General features: G+C 44.5%; 1 protein-coding gene across 18 annotated transcripts in view; it reads left to right on the top strand.

The window, feature by feature from the left end:
• Positions 1 to 14302, top strand: part of BOC (BOC cell adhesion associated, oncogene regulated) — a 265756-nt gene that overhangs the window by 209380 nt on the left and 42074 nt on the right. For 4 of the 18 annotated variants that reach the window (XM_059921143.1, XM_059921142.1, XM_059921150.1 and 1 more), the window contains one exon: positions 186 to 307. The exons of the other annotated variants lie outside the window; for them this stretch is intronic. The gene's annotated coding sequence lies outside the window, so the exon portion shown is untranslated. The remainder of the gene's footprint in view (positions 1 to 185; positions 308 to 14302) is intronic. 18 annotated transcript variants of the gene reach the window in all.

Genomic DNA, 14302 nt, shown 5'->3' with positions numbered 1-14302 from the left:
CTGGCAAGGTTTGTGTTCATGCATGGCTCACTTGTCCAAAATTCTTTGTCCTAAGAGATAGGACTTAAGCTGTTAAGGTCTGCCTTAAGTGCTGTTCAGGTCCTGGGACTGGTTTGCCTATGTACTGTGTTTGTGCTGTCTACCTACACTCTAATTAATTCCTTTCACGTTGGATCTCTCATCAGCTTTGTGCACCAGAAGCCTTGGAAGTGAATGCTCCTGTTTCCTCTCCGGTCACTGTTACCATTTTACTTTGTTGTTTACCTGCGTGGCTATAGCCCTGGCCATAGACTGTAATTAGAAACAGGTAGGTGTAAAAAGAGCAGGTGGTCTGTTGTGGCTTTGTGAGCTCACAGGTGTGCTCGGAGGTGAGCTCCATACTGGGGCTGGGAGTGGGGGGGTGGGTCAGAGAGGGATTGGGGGTGTGTTTTCCTTTCTATAAACACTTCTCCATAACTTCATGTCCAGATGACCTACTGTCTGACAGGGATCTTTCCCCTTTCTCTCCAAACAAGTAGAGACACTACGGAGAAATTATCATCATTATCATCATCAAGAGAGTGCAGAGAGAGGGCATAAACAGGGTGGGATGGTGGGAGAGGTTATTAGCTTAAGTGATATAAATGTTGACTAGTGTTGGGTGGAGATTGAGAGGCTAGCAATTGTCTTGCCACAGACTTGGGAACACTATAGTACCGCCCAGGGATCTCCTGTCCCACTGGGCTTTTGTGAGGTTCTGTAAAACACTGTGTAGAATGTAGGTGTTACTGCTTTTTTTCGACAAAGAATGTTTCTTGAACTTCTGATGCATGTGTTGTAGGGCAGCAAAATCAGGCCATTGCTTAATTGTGTCCAGCTTAAGAGGAACAATGAGCAAAGACAGGATAGCACATCTGTCTGGAGTTGTTCAAATGCAACATGTCCTTAAGTCTTAAAGGACATTAATCTCAAAGCCCACCAGTGTCACAGTATGAAATTAGACCTCCAGTGAATGGCTTTCGGTAGAAAAGTTCCACGACACCTGTCCCCCCTCACTGCTATGTGCCAGGCTGCCTTCACACGTAATCTCCTTAACTCTTATTAGCAGCTCAGCAAAGGGGGGGGTATTATCATTCGCATTTTCACAGAGAGTAAACTGAGGGTCAAAGACTAATTTACCCAAAGTCAACTTGAACCAAAGGCAGAAGTGGCAGAGCTCTTATCCAAACCCAAGGCTCATGGTATTTCAGTACCTGATCTTGCAGAGTTTCAATGTTGTCACTTAGAGAAGCTATGTCTATAATACAAATTTGAGGTGAGCCCTAAAATCCTTATGTGGTAAAGCATCATGAAGTGTTTTAGTAACCTCCTTCCCCATCTGTAAAGGGGACAGTAACACTCCCTGGGCTGTGACGATGAAAAGTGGACCATGTGTGTCCAGCCCCAGCGCTGGGCTCGGCACAGAGTAGGCGCTTGGCATATTTAGTGTTCTCATCCCTACTCCTCTCCCCGTGCTCTCTCTTCAGGCCTGAACTTGTCCTCTTTCTCACTTACAGCTTTCTTCTTTCTCCTTCTCCCATCCCTCTCTGCCTGCCTCCTTCCACCCTGGCCTCAAGCTCAGGGCCATGCTGTCTCTGGCTAGATGATAGCCAATCACGGTATCATCCTAGATGAGGTTCCCTGCAGTTCAGTGGCTGCAGGAAGCCTGAAGTCTCGAGCTTATTTGGGTGTTTGTTTTGGGAGAAGAGACAAGAAGGAAAACAAAGAAGGTTCTTGAATGAAACCTCAAGCCATAGGAGTATCTGCAGAGGCACTGACTTCTGTCAGGTAGCTTGGCCTTCCCCAAGGGCTGCCAACTCATCTAAGGGCCATTTGGGTTTGAAAAATAAAGGCCACAGTTAAAGTCATTTCCCCCTAGAAAAACCCTTTGGTTCCACCACTGGTAAGTGTGTCTGTGTGCGTTCCTCTTATAGGTCCATGGGTCAGAGTAACATTCCTTCTCAATCCCAAATTTCTAATCCAGATAGACCCTTCAGTTCAGCAGACATTGACTTTTCTAGGTGCTAGGGTTACTGAGATGAAGTGGACGCCTCCTTGCCTTCAGGAAGTATAGAGTCTGGGAAAAGAGGCATATTACAGACAGGCATAAATCATCATGGAAATGTTGCAGTAGGTGTGCACAGCGCTGTGGAAAGTGGGGTGAGGAATAAGCACTGGAGGCATTATACAGTGATGCTGGAGGTAAGTTTCAAAGGATAATAAAGGGAGAAGCAGAAGATGGTTCTGGGAGAAGGAAGGTGTGAAAAAGCAGCTTGCCCAGGGCTTAGGGCTCGTGGGAGGAAGACAAGGGGAAGGTTGGCTGCAGCCAGTTAATACAGAGCCTGGAAGGTTGTGTGAAGAAGTTTGAACCTTATTTAATCAAACTTGTTTGGGGAGCTATCAAAGATGCGTCTATTAGCGCTTTTGCTTGTTTGTTTTTAACTGACCTCAAAAGGGGAAAAAAAATCATTCCTAATTCCTTCACATTTTCAAATCAGCTCTTTTTATTTGCTTCCTGTTTCCTTCCAGGCCTTACCCAACTGTTTACATGCTTTTTACGAAATGAGATCTGCTTTTTTCCTTAATATCCTTTAACCATTTTTCATGTTGCTGTTTGCTCTTTCTAATTATTACTTTTAATGGCTGCATAATAGTCCATTGATTTTTCTGCCATAACTTAAAGCAGTGTGGTAGAGTGAAAAGAGCCAAGGTTTTTAGCGTCAGCCAGACCTCGTTCAAATCCTGACTCTGTGGTTTACCATCTGTGTGATGTTGGACAAAATATTTAATCACTCTGAGCTTTAATTTCTTCATTTATAAAACGGGTTGGTCGTACACCTACCTTACAGGGCCATTGTGAGAATTATATCAAATTAGGCAAATTATGGATTCTGGCCTGTAGGTAAGGCATTGCTCAGTGAATGGTAGCTGCTCATTTGTCATCTTTACTGTTCGGTTGAGCTTGATATTCTAGAAATAAGGTGAGTGACAACGTGGAGGCTTATTAGGTGGGCAGATGAGAATCAGGGAGCCAGTTTGAAGGCCCTTGACATACACCGTCTGATAACAGTAGCCACTAACACATGTGGCTATTGAGCCCCTGAAATGTGGCTAGTCTGCGCCAGGATGTGTAGTAAATAGAAAATACACACTAGATTTAGGAGACGTAGTATAAAACAAAATATAAAACTTTATTAATGATTTTTATATCGAGTATATGTTGAAATGATAGTATTTTGGGATATATTGTGTTAAAAAAGATATTATTAAAATGATTTCCACTTGATTTTTCAGTGTGACTACTAGAAAATTGTAAACACCGTATGTGGCTTGCATTGTGTTTCTCTGGTTGCTCCTGCCAGAGTTAGTCCACGCGACCAGATACCGGGGTGGAGAATCAGAGGGGGCCAGGCGACAAGGATGAGTCCCAGGTTGGGCAGCTGAGTGGGTGGTGAATCTTTACATAGTTTTAGGGAAGACCGGGCAAGAGTAGATGGGTTTGAGTCTGTGTTTGTAGAAGCAGGTCATTAGTGGGTGCCCTCTGAGCTGTGAAATGAAAAGCAGGTATTTGGTCTGGACCAGAGAAGCTGTCCCTGCTTTCCTTCAGAGCTGCCATTCTGGCTGTCACCACATCACACACATCCGTGGTGAGATGACTGACCGAAGTGCTCACTGCCGGGAGGGCTGGGAAGAGCTTGGCTGCTCTGCTGAGCTCCCAGCATGCTCCAGCACTGGTTTGTCCCGGAGCCCCAGGTGTTCCCACTTGCTCCTTCGCGGTCTCCCCCCAGGTCACCCCACGCACTTCTCGGTAACACACACAATATGTGGGGTCAGAACGACCGGGACTAGGACGCGATACAAACACAGAAGTTGGAGGGGAAGCCTGCTCTGCAGGGAGCGTAAGTGTCCAGAGTCCTGTCAGGCCCTGGTTGGTTGTGTGTCTTCACCTACCCTGGTTTGGGGTCTTCAGACCTTTGTGGTTCCCTAATAGATGTAAATGGATATGACGCTGAGATAGACTTCTGGGTAGCATTTCAGGTACCCAAATGCTATTTTGGTTTTAGAACTAGGAATTGAAATTGTACCTGGCTCTCGAAATATCCACTGTAGCCTTCCCTGAAGGGTTGCTGGGATGTAGGGCCTTAAAATCAGGATAAAAGCAAAGAAAAATTATGAGCACTTTTATATTCTCTCCTACAGTCTTGCCCGCCCCCACCCCTCCCCTCCCGCCTCGGGGGTTGAGCTTAGGAAACCACAGGTTCAAGATGCATTTCAGTCGGGTAAGAGCAAGGAAAGTAGAATAGAGCAAGCTTGGAGGACAAAAAACAAACCACAGCAAGCACCAGAATCTGCCTCGGTTTGAGCAGTTGTATCTGACCTAGCCTGCCTGACTCTGGCACTGGGCGAGGCATGTAACAAAAGGCCCGTGTAATAGGCGCTAGCATCTCTCTGGCAGGGGCATTCCTAGCAAAGGTGCAGCAGCATTTTGCTTCTGTTTAAGCCATTGTCACCCACCAGAACCCTGATTGTAGTTGTCAGTTGGGTAAAGAGTTTCAAGTTCTCGGTCAGCAATAGTACAACTATAGGAGCGTGTACATGGTTCATTCCTTCAGCAACCATTTACTGAGATCTTCCTGTGTACCAGACCATGGGATTAAAGTTTCAACTGTAGGAGAGTATGTGAAAGTTTTTATAGTTTTTCTTCGTTTTTACTTTCTGTCTTGATTTTAAACTTGTGATTTTTTTTTTTTTACAGTCACAGAACAAAAAACTATGTTTCACAACTTACAAAACTGATTATTCTTTAGGAATTCTATCATAGCTTGGTTACCAATTTTATTTTTTCTAAGAAGTTGGGAGAAATGTACTCTGTTCCCTCCCCACATCTCTCCCCTCCTTCCCTTTTTGGCCCTGGGGAAAGATCACCTCTGACCTCAGGGAGCCCTAAGTCTCACTTCCATCATATATATTCATGACAAGGCTTCATCTGCTCAGTGGGAGACAACCCACTCCATCAACTCAGAGAAACCCCATATGCCCTTAGTTTGGCTGTGGCAGAGCAGCCCGAGGAGAAAGAGGGCCCCAGCTTGGCAGGCTGGTGGGTCCTCTTTCCCTACCGGGATTTATTTCTAAAGTAGTTTCATCTCATTGCAAAACCTGTGACTTTTTCCAAGCAACTGTGGAGAGCTAGGAATTGACCACAGGCCTGACACCTCCGGGAGGTAGGTGTTGCTGGCTTGAATGCCCTTCAACTGACTGGAGTGGGTGTTGGGGGTAGGTAGGTAGGGGTTGGGATATCTAGGCATAGAAGGCTGAATAGCTCTGAAGGCTTGTGTGCGCCAAGGCCCCGATGGGCCTGCCCACCCACCACACCGTCTCTCCACACGTGCACGGACCACGCACACCTGCGGCACCACGTGCCCTGGCCCCTGCGCAGATGCTGTGCTGCTCTCCCCACTCTGCTGCCCAAGAAGCTCCCACTCCTCACCTCTCCCCACCAACCCCAGGCCCCCATCTCAGCATCACCTCACCTTCCTCACTCCTTACCCCACAGCCCTGCCTTTCTGCCAGCCCAGACTTCTCCAGATTAGAGCTCTCTAGGGACCTGGTCCTTTTAAAAAGAAGAAGTAAAGAAAAGAGAGGAAAAACAGAAAGAAAGAAGGAAACAGAAGAATGAAACTGGACCGAAGAGGCAGTGGTGCCTCGAGCTATCTCACTGCATTACAATGAATATGGACTCTATTAAGCTCCGTTCTGCCTGTTAGTGTTTCCCTGGGCAACACAGCCCCCATATGGCAGGCATGCAGCAGATTAGGGGAGGCCCCTGGGCCTCATTGAAGGCGGGGGGCTTGACTGGCAGTTGAACCTCCCCCCCACCTCCCCCTACTCCTCACACTTGACACTGCCTGTGTTTATCTAAAGCAAGGAGGGGGGGCCATTTGGAAGGTTTTTGTGCTGTTCTGAGAGAAGGGAGAGGAGAGGGGAGGGGGTTGCGGAGGAAGGCGGTAGAGGCGGGGTGGGAAGGGGCAGGGAAGGGGGGAAGGCCTCATAAATATGCAAGAGGAGCGGTGAATGGGGAGAGAGAAATAAAGCAGATGGAATTCGTGTTAAAGAACAGCACAATCACCCTGTTTTGAGCCCTCCAAAGACAAAAAAAAAGAAAAGGGAATGGCCTTCTAGGAGTGTAGAAGCTGCGTTTATCCAATTAGCAGGGTTGTCAAGTTGAATTTATATGGAATAGGGGTGGGGGGAATTGAGAAGCGAGTGTAGAAGAAAGGAAGTGGTTTTTCTTTTCTCTCTTTTTGCCAGTTTAGCAACAAGGTTTGTGGGGGGTTTTCTCACCTTTCTCTCTTTAAAGGTAGATTTAAAAAAAAAAAAAAATCTCTTTAAGGAGATGAGGCCATTTTCAGGAAGAGGTATATATGACAAAGAAATAAGACTCCCTAGTAACTTTTTCCTCAAGTGGTGGAGGTGGGAGAGGATTAGATTTGTCTAGTGGGCAAATCAAGAGACCAGACCTTCTCTTTACTCGAAGGCAGAGGGGGCTTCTCTCTGGGGGGATTCCTCCCCAGAGCTAAGATGCTGTGTCCAGACTCTTCCTTTCCCCTTGCCTGGATGGTAAAGGGGTCTACCAACCTGAGAAGAAATAAGCTCTGTCCATGTTGTTAAGCAGCTTGTTATAAATGTGGGGTTCAGTGTGAATTAGCCCAGGTTTAGCTAATCTCCCCAGAATGCCTCTTTGCTTATATATTCCCTTCTCAAACCACCAGTAGTTCCCCTCTGTCTATGGTGTTAATTTCAGACTCTTTTTCCTAGTCTTCCACGGCATGACCCAGTCTCAATTTCCTCCCTTGTCTCTTTTCATTCCTCTAGAATGGTCTCCAAACTGGGGGCTCCAAAGGGGAAATATAAGATATTCCACTGGGGCACTGGAAGAAAATATTAGAGATTCTCTTATGGTTTATTTCTATCTACAAAAGGAATAGGAAAGAAATTCAGCTTTTCTAATATTTAATACTGGGATTGACAGTCTTTAGTGTGTATGTCGGGCAATGACGTGTTGCAACAGAGAGATCTGTATTTCTCGGAGGCCTTGACAGTGGGGACCTCACTCGCTTGATCATTCATTCCCCAGTTTTCTTGTTCTCTGTTAAGTGGATTTGTAGATTATATTATTTAGTTTTAACTAAATTAACTCTCACAAAAGGACAAGTAGCTTAAAAAGATTGCTGCGAAGAAATTGGGTTGAAGAGTGTGCTGATAATCTGGCACATGCAAACAGGATGAAAACAGCAGAGCTGACCCTTTTCAAGTCACATTAGGAGGTAGAAACAATAATAATGGAATCACATCTGATGAGAAGTGAACAAATTAATTAACATTCAAGCAGGCCATTTGAAAGAGATTACATCCATGTCATTAGTGATGAATCTAATCCTGAATAGGCTTTCCGCCTTAAGGTATTAGCTTCATGATATTATAAAACAATTGTGATTAACAAGTCATTAAAATGTGATTACACTTCTACCTACTCTTAAATTTTAGTTTGGTAGTATGTGCATTTAATTTATAAATAAATATGCATGTATTAGGATATTCTGGGAGATTTGCCCAGAATATTTTTCTCATGAGAGAGCAAAATCAGAAAGGTTAGGTAGGAGACCACTTTCAAGATAAGCATCTGCTTGAGGTAGCACCCTCCAAACAGAACTTTCCCACCAGGTCAGCATCACCCTCTGTAGTGCCCTCCGGCTCTTACACGTGCACGTATTCCAGAAGACCCAGTTTCAAAACCACTTACTCAGAAAAACCTTTCCTGAAGGCCTGAAATTGAAAATGCTCTCCTCCCTCTGCTCTAATTTTCCACTTCCCATTTGTGACTAAATTGATATCCATTAAGATTCTAGAGTAAAGAATGCTGAAGTTGTTAGATGAGAGTAATTTCAAAACCTCAGTGGTCTTACGCAACAAAGATTTATTTCTTCTCCTGTCATAGATTGTGCTGTCTTCTTCCATCTCGTAACTATGCCTTGTGAAACATGGGATGTGGCCCACTGGCAGTGGGAGGAGGGAGAAGCAGCCCCCCAATTCTCTTAACTGTCTTGGTCTGGAAGTGACCCAGAACATGTTCACTTACATGTCATTGGCCAGCACTTGTCACCTGGACGTAAGCCAACTGCAGAGCAGGCTGGGAAGTGGGAAGCTTATGGATATTTGCCGAGCACTGGCTGACTTACGTTCCAAGCTTTGTTTTAAGCTTCTCAGGACAGAATCCATCTTCTAGTACAGTGCCTTGCGTACTGTCTTCTGTATGGTAGATCACAGTGATATTTTTTTCTTCCCAATAATAATAATGATAATAAAATCACAATACACATAGTCTTTTGTTTTTTGGGGTTTTTTTTCATTTTATTTATTTTTGGCTGCGTTGGGTCTTCACTGCTGCGTGTGGGCTTTCTCTAGTTGCTGCAAGTGGGGGCTACTCTTTGTTGCGGTGCGCGTGCTTCTCATTGCGATGGCTTCTCTTGTTGCGGAGCACGGGCTCTAGGCACGCGGGCTTCAGTAGTTGTGGCACGTGGGCTCAGTAGTTGTGGCTCATGGGCTCTAGAACACAGGCTCAGTAGTTGTGGCGCACAGGCTTAGTTGCTCCGTGGCATATGGGATCTTCCTGGACCAGGAATCGAACCCTTGTCCCCTGCATTGGCAAGCGGATTCTTAACCACTGAGCCACCAGGGAGGTCCCCTACACATAGTTTTTTAATAGAAAACATACACAAACTTTGGATAAGGAATAAGCTAGAAATATATTTAGAGGCTGGCTAGAGCATGGCTCATACTTAAGACCATCAAACCATTGTTATTCTCCCCTATGTGATGTCAGAGTGGTCTGGGTAGATGTTCCAGATATTAGTCTTGAACTGTATTGCCTAATGTGGTAACCACTAGCCCTATTGGCTAACTTAAAATTAAAAATTCAACTCCTTAGTTATATTAGCTACACTTTAAGTATTTAATTGCCACAAGTGCTAGTGGCTACCTAGCATCTTGGACAATGCAAATATAGAACATTTTCATCATTGCAGAAAATTCTATCGAAGACATTCATGTAAAGAACAGTAAGAGATTCTTCTAGATTAGGATCTAAATGGTAAAAGAATGAAAGTGACCACACAGAAAGTTACTGTTATAGATAATGATCCAGTTGACATTTTTATGCCTAAGGAAGTAAATTCAAGAACATTCTAAATTTAGTTCTAAAAGCAGTTTTAAGCAGTTGATTAATACGACCCAGAAACAATCTTCTGGGAGACAGTGTCAGGGTAGTGGAAAGAGCACCAGACTAAGAGTCAGGAGACCTGACTTGTAGCCGTGGATCCGTCTTAACTGGGAGACCTTCTGCAAATCACTCAGCCTCTCTGCACCTTGCTTTCCTCATTTATAATACTAGGTACCTGTTAGGTGTCATCCAAAGCTATTAATTTTTCTGAGGTCCCTCCTGATTTAAAATGTTTCCCTTTAAGTCTGGGAGTAAAAACTTTTTACATTAAAAAAAAAACAATGCCCTTTCTTAAATCCTTCTCCTAGATCTGTCTGAACTCACATATTCAGCTGAGAATTAAATTCACTTGTTTGCCCAAGATTTCCCCCAATGTCAGTCCTCTGTGCAGGAGTACCACCCTCTTTCTTGAGGCCAGAGGGCTGCCAGCCCTCACCCTCTAGTCACTTGGCATCACCTTCTCGGGGCAAAACTTCTCTCTACCTTGGAAAAGGCCAGTCTTACTCCACAGAATTGGGAACATGTGAAAAACATGTAACTGGGGGTCAGAAATATTCCTTTTTTCATCTAGCCAGCCCCTCTCAACCAATGGAACAAGAATTTTGTCAGATCTCATTCTTGCCACTGGAAGAATGTTTTTAAGAAAGACTCTCTGTGCCACCTGCTAGATCACGTGCTCTTCTGTGTAGCTCATCTTGTTAGTGGTCATAGGACATCCACAGGTTGTGTTGGGCATTTTAGACCATGGAGGCTTCTGTCTCAGAGAGCTGTAGTGGCCTGGGTGATCAGGGGATGAGATGTGGCCTCGGGTGCCCTTGCCTCCCTCTCGCTCCTGCCAGCCCGCCAGCCCTCTCGGGAGAAGGTGGAGCTGGCCTCCTCCTGCTGATGATCGACTCTCAGTTGTTTGTAATTTTCTCTCGCAAAATAAATACTCTAAGGCTGTAATTTCTAGTGCTTGGTCTCAACCTTAAACGTGTATTCTGCTGCTGTTGTTTTTGGAAAGTTTTAAAAATGTCTGCTTGGAGATTGTTTCAGTGGGAACATGTATGTCAGCAGTTCAACTTCTCAGATGCATTTTCTTTTATTTTTTGTGTCCAAGTAACCCTTAAAAATAGAAAGTACCTAGGCCTCAATGAGGAATTCATGTCAAGAATTCGTTTTCCCTTCTCTCTGCTTTTGATTTTATTTTTCTTGATCTCTTTTTCTGAGAATATGCAGAAAAAATAAGAAGGATCTAGACATACCTTGCATTGCCAAGAAAAATAACAGGACTTACTGTTGCCTTCACCCAATTTTGAAACTGTACCTTGTTCATTTCACAGTGGGAGGTACTCCAATTAAGCCCTACTTGCCTTTTTTTTTATTATTAAAAAACTGTTCTCAGAAACCTGCATTTTTGGAACTATTTTTCTAGACCAAGCTCACTAGGTAACTTGCTCCAGGAAGCAGCTCAGTTTCCCCAGCTGCTAAAGAAGATGCATCATAGCTACGGTGATCCCCCCACCTCTGTATTTTTGTCACGGTTCTGCTTTGCCATGACGGAGACCCCATGTGTCCTGCTTTGGGCTCACTGAGTGGTACCTGCTTACAACTCTGTTGTGGGAGTTCATGAGTTAACTCCTTTCTCCCCCTTTGGACACCTGCTTCCTCACTCCCTCTCCCTCCTCAGCTACATTTTTTTCTCCTTTAAAAGCGGGATGGTGGCTGGCAGCAGTAGTGGGGTCTGTTTCCATTTTGAACCGTATAAATTACCCAGGGTGCAGAAGTAACGGGAACTGTTTGGCTGGTCCTTGTTAAGCAGGAGGGGGTCTGGGCTGAGTTTCCTCAGTAAAACCTTTGTCGACTTTACAACCCAAACACCTCGGTAGCCACCCTGTGCTGGGATAAGAAGCAGCCTTTCTGTCCCTCTTTGTCTGCTTGTCTTCTTTCTGCCCTTTATTACTTTGTATTCATTCTGTCTCCCTGCTGCCTCCTCCCTTTCCTTCCTTCTTCCTTTCTTGGGGCAGGGGAAGAGCAGGTGTGGGCAATCTCCTCGAGGAGTTGGGGAAAGAGGAACACATCATGAGCAAGCAAGTTCCCTAAAATCCTATAACTAGTCATTCATGCAGTGTTCTAGATAAATACATTATTTCATTGGGGGAAAGTAGAGAACTGAAGCTAGTATCTGGATGATCAAGGGGACGCCAAAGGCTTGCTTTTTGGTGTTTGTCTGTAACTATATTAATGAACTTTTCCTTAATGAACAGTGATTAAGAAACCACTGTTAAAATTCCTCATTGTTCTACCTCACCCTATTCCAACTCTGTTCGTCAAGCACCCACTTGGTGCAGAGGGCTGGTAGAAAAAAAACCATGAAAAGGCTACTATTGTGGTTAAAAGCACACAATTTTGGAATGAGCCCAACCTGGGTTTCATTCCAGTCCTACAGTTATATGACCTTGGGCTTGTTACTTACCCTCTGGAACTCAGTTTCCTCACCTGTAAAATGGGGATAATAGTCCCCACCATGTAGAGTTGTTCTGAAGATTAAAAGAATACCTTGTGCAAAGAGCTTAACAAGATACCTATCGTGGTAACAGGCATGCCCTCCCTCCCACCACGGCTGCCCTCCCCCGCCATACTCACATCCTTTGCAGCTTCCCTTAATTTCACTTTGTTAATAACATGACCCTTTGATTTCCTGGATTGTCTGGAAAAGAGCAAAAGCTCTGTCTACCCCAAGAGGTAAAAACTTGTCAGGAAGAGCTTAAAATTTTTCTTTCAAACCTCTTTTAGAAAATGTCCCCTTGTTCTTCCCCAGAAGAGTGGAGGTCCTCTGATGTCGAAGACACGCGGCAAAGGGAAGGATTAAAAATCAAGGGGAAAGGACTCTGCCCTAGAAACCGTTCCGAACATCAGTGTGGGGCTGGGCCCTAGATCTGGTTTGGAGGGGTGCTTGTTTGGCAAAGCAGTGTAGCCCTCTTAACTCTCTAAGTAGCTAGGTGAAAAGCTGGAGGAGCTTGGAGAAGGGAGAGGTTGAGGCAAATCTCAAGCACCCCCTAGCACAGAGCAAGAGCCTCGAAGCCCAGCCTTCAGTCCTCTGTGAAAGGAGCCATGGGTGTTGAGAGGCCCAAGACCGGCTCTTACAACAGACTGTACAAGTAGCCAGAACTCCAGAGACTGGAGGGCGTAACGCAGCTGTCAGCTGGGCAGCTTAACTACCTCCTATGATTTTTCAGTGATGACTGTAAGTTTTTGAAAGAGTTGCTGGTTTAGATAAACCGGTCCAAAAGTGTTAGCATTTTGAGTATATGTCACCCTCCTGGAAATATACTATTAATATTGCCGCATTTGCACGATTCAGGAATATGCATCCACTGTCTAGATCATTGTGACGCTGCCTTCAGTCACCTGACTCTCACTCTACTGTCTCCCTGCCTAGCAGGATGTTGGCACACCTTCCTCATTGGTCTCATGTTCTATAGGTACAGCAGTGAAAACACAGAGGCAAGATCTTGGTTTCGGCTGTGACAGAAGCGTGTGTACATTTGCCTTTTTGTGATTTTGATGAATCTTTTAAACACCATAGCTTAAAAGAGGCATAAAGAAATGATACTGTGGAAGGGCGGAATTAAAGTTCTAGGCAGGCAATAAGAGGGTGGCTGATAGCCGAGATATGTCATCAAGCAGCTGGAGGAGCAGTACAGTCTAGACCCCCAAGGAAATGTTCTGGGTGGAGATGCAACACAGCAAGCCGTCAAGAGTACAGATTTTGTATTTTCTAATTTCCTTTGTGATTTCTCCTTTGATACATAAGTTATTTAGAAATGTGTTAACTCCCAGTATTTGGGGCTTTCCTAGATATCTTGTTTTGTTGGTTTCTAATTTAATTCCATTGTGTTCAAGTAACATACTCTGTAAAATTTCAGTCTTTTGAAATTTTATGGCCCAATATTTGGTCTGCATTTGTGAACATCCCATATGCACTTGAAAAGAATACTGTTGTTGGCTCTAATGATTAATGAATGTCAATTAGATCAGGAAGGTAGACATTGTTATTCAGATCTTCTATATCCCTACAATTTTTCGTCTAACTGTTCTATCAGTTATTACGAGGGGAGTGTAACAATTGCCACTATGATTATAAAACTGCCTAATTTCCACTTTAATTCTGTCACTTTTTAAAAATGTATTAGGCACATGCACATTTATGATTATACACTTAAGATCTGTGTGTTTCACTATGTGAAAATTTTATGTCACTAAAACTTAAAATAATCTGATTAGTACTCAGGGCCAAAAAGAATGCATATAAAGGAGAGCCTCTGGAAAAAAAAATGATTTGGCAGAAGACCAAAATAAAAATGAGTTGTCTATTTAAAAAAAAAAAAAAAAAAGTACAGATTTTGTAGAGATGGAAAATACCGGAATTTCAGCACCAGGGGGTGAAGAGAAGAAGAGGGGCCTTGGCTGAGTGTGACTTTTGTCTGTGTTTGTGTCTGGAGTTGCAGAGGTTAGACAAGTTGAGGAGGGTTGGTAGGTTCCAGGAAATCAAAGAATGTTGACAAGGATGTAGGTGAAGGGCTGGGGTGAGTCAAAACAGGAGATCTTTCATGAGCCCCTGAGACTTTAGGATTCATTAATTAGTAACATCCCCTAAACGAGGGATGCAGCACGCATTCAGTATACTGTGACAGCACTGTGCACAGTAGTCTAAACTAGCAGCGTGGTGCGCCACGTAGCCCTGGGCACCTAGCCTCCTGCAAGCAAATGGTAAAGATAACTGCATCCTTTCCAGCATCTGTGCTGGCTACTCACTGCCCTGAGCCTGGCACATGGCTGCCAGTCTCCGCCTCTCCATGTCCTGGGCTCTCCTGTCCTTGTTGCTATGGGTACACTGGGCAAGGCTCTGGCCTTCTTACCATGACATCACCTTCTAGCTCAAAGGGGCAACTTAGAAGCAGCTTATGTTAGATGAGAAATGGCATGAGAGTGTTCTTTAGTCTTCCAACAGCCGGTCAGGTCAAG

The sequence above is a fragment of the Balaenoptera ricei genome, chromosome 4, assembly GCF_028023285.1.
Source record: "Balaenoptera ricei isolate mBalRic1 chromosome 4, mBalRic1.hap2, whole genome shotgun sequence".
Taxonomy (NCBI): Eukaryota; Metazoa; Chordata; class Mammalia; order Artiodactyla; family Balaenopteridae; genus Balaenoptera; species Balaenoptera ricei.
This window is presented reverse-complemented; position numbering and strand designations above follow the sequence as displayed.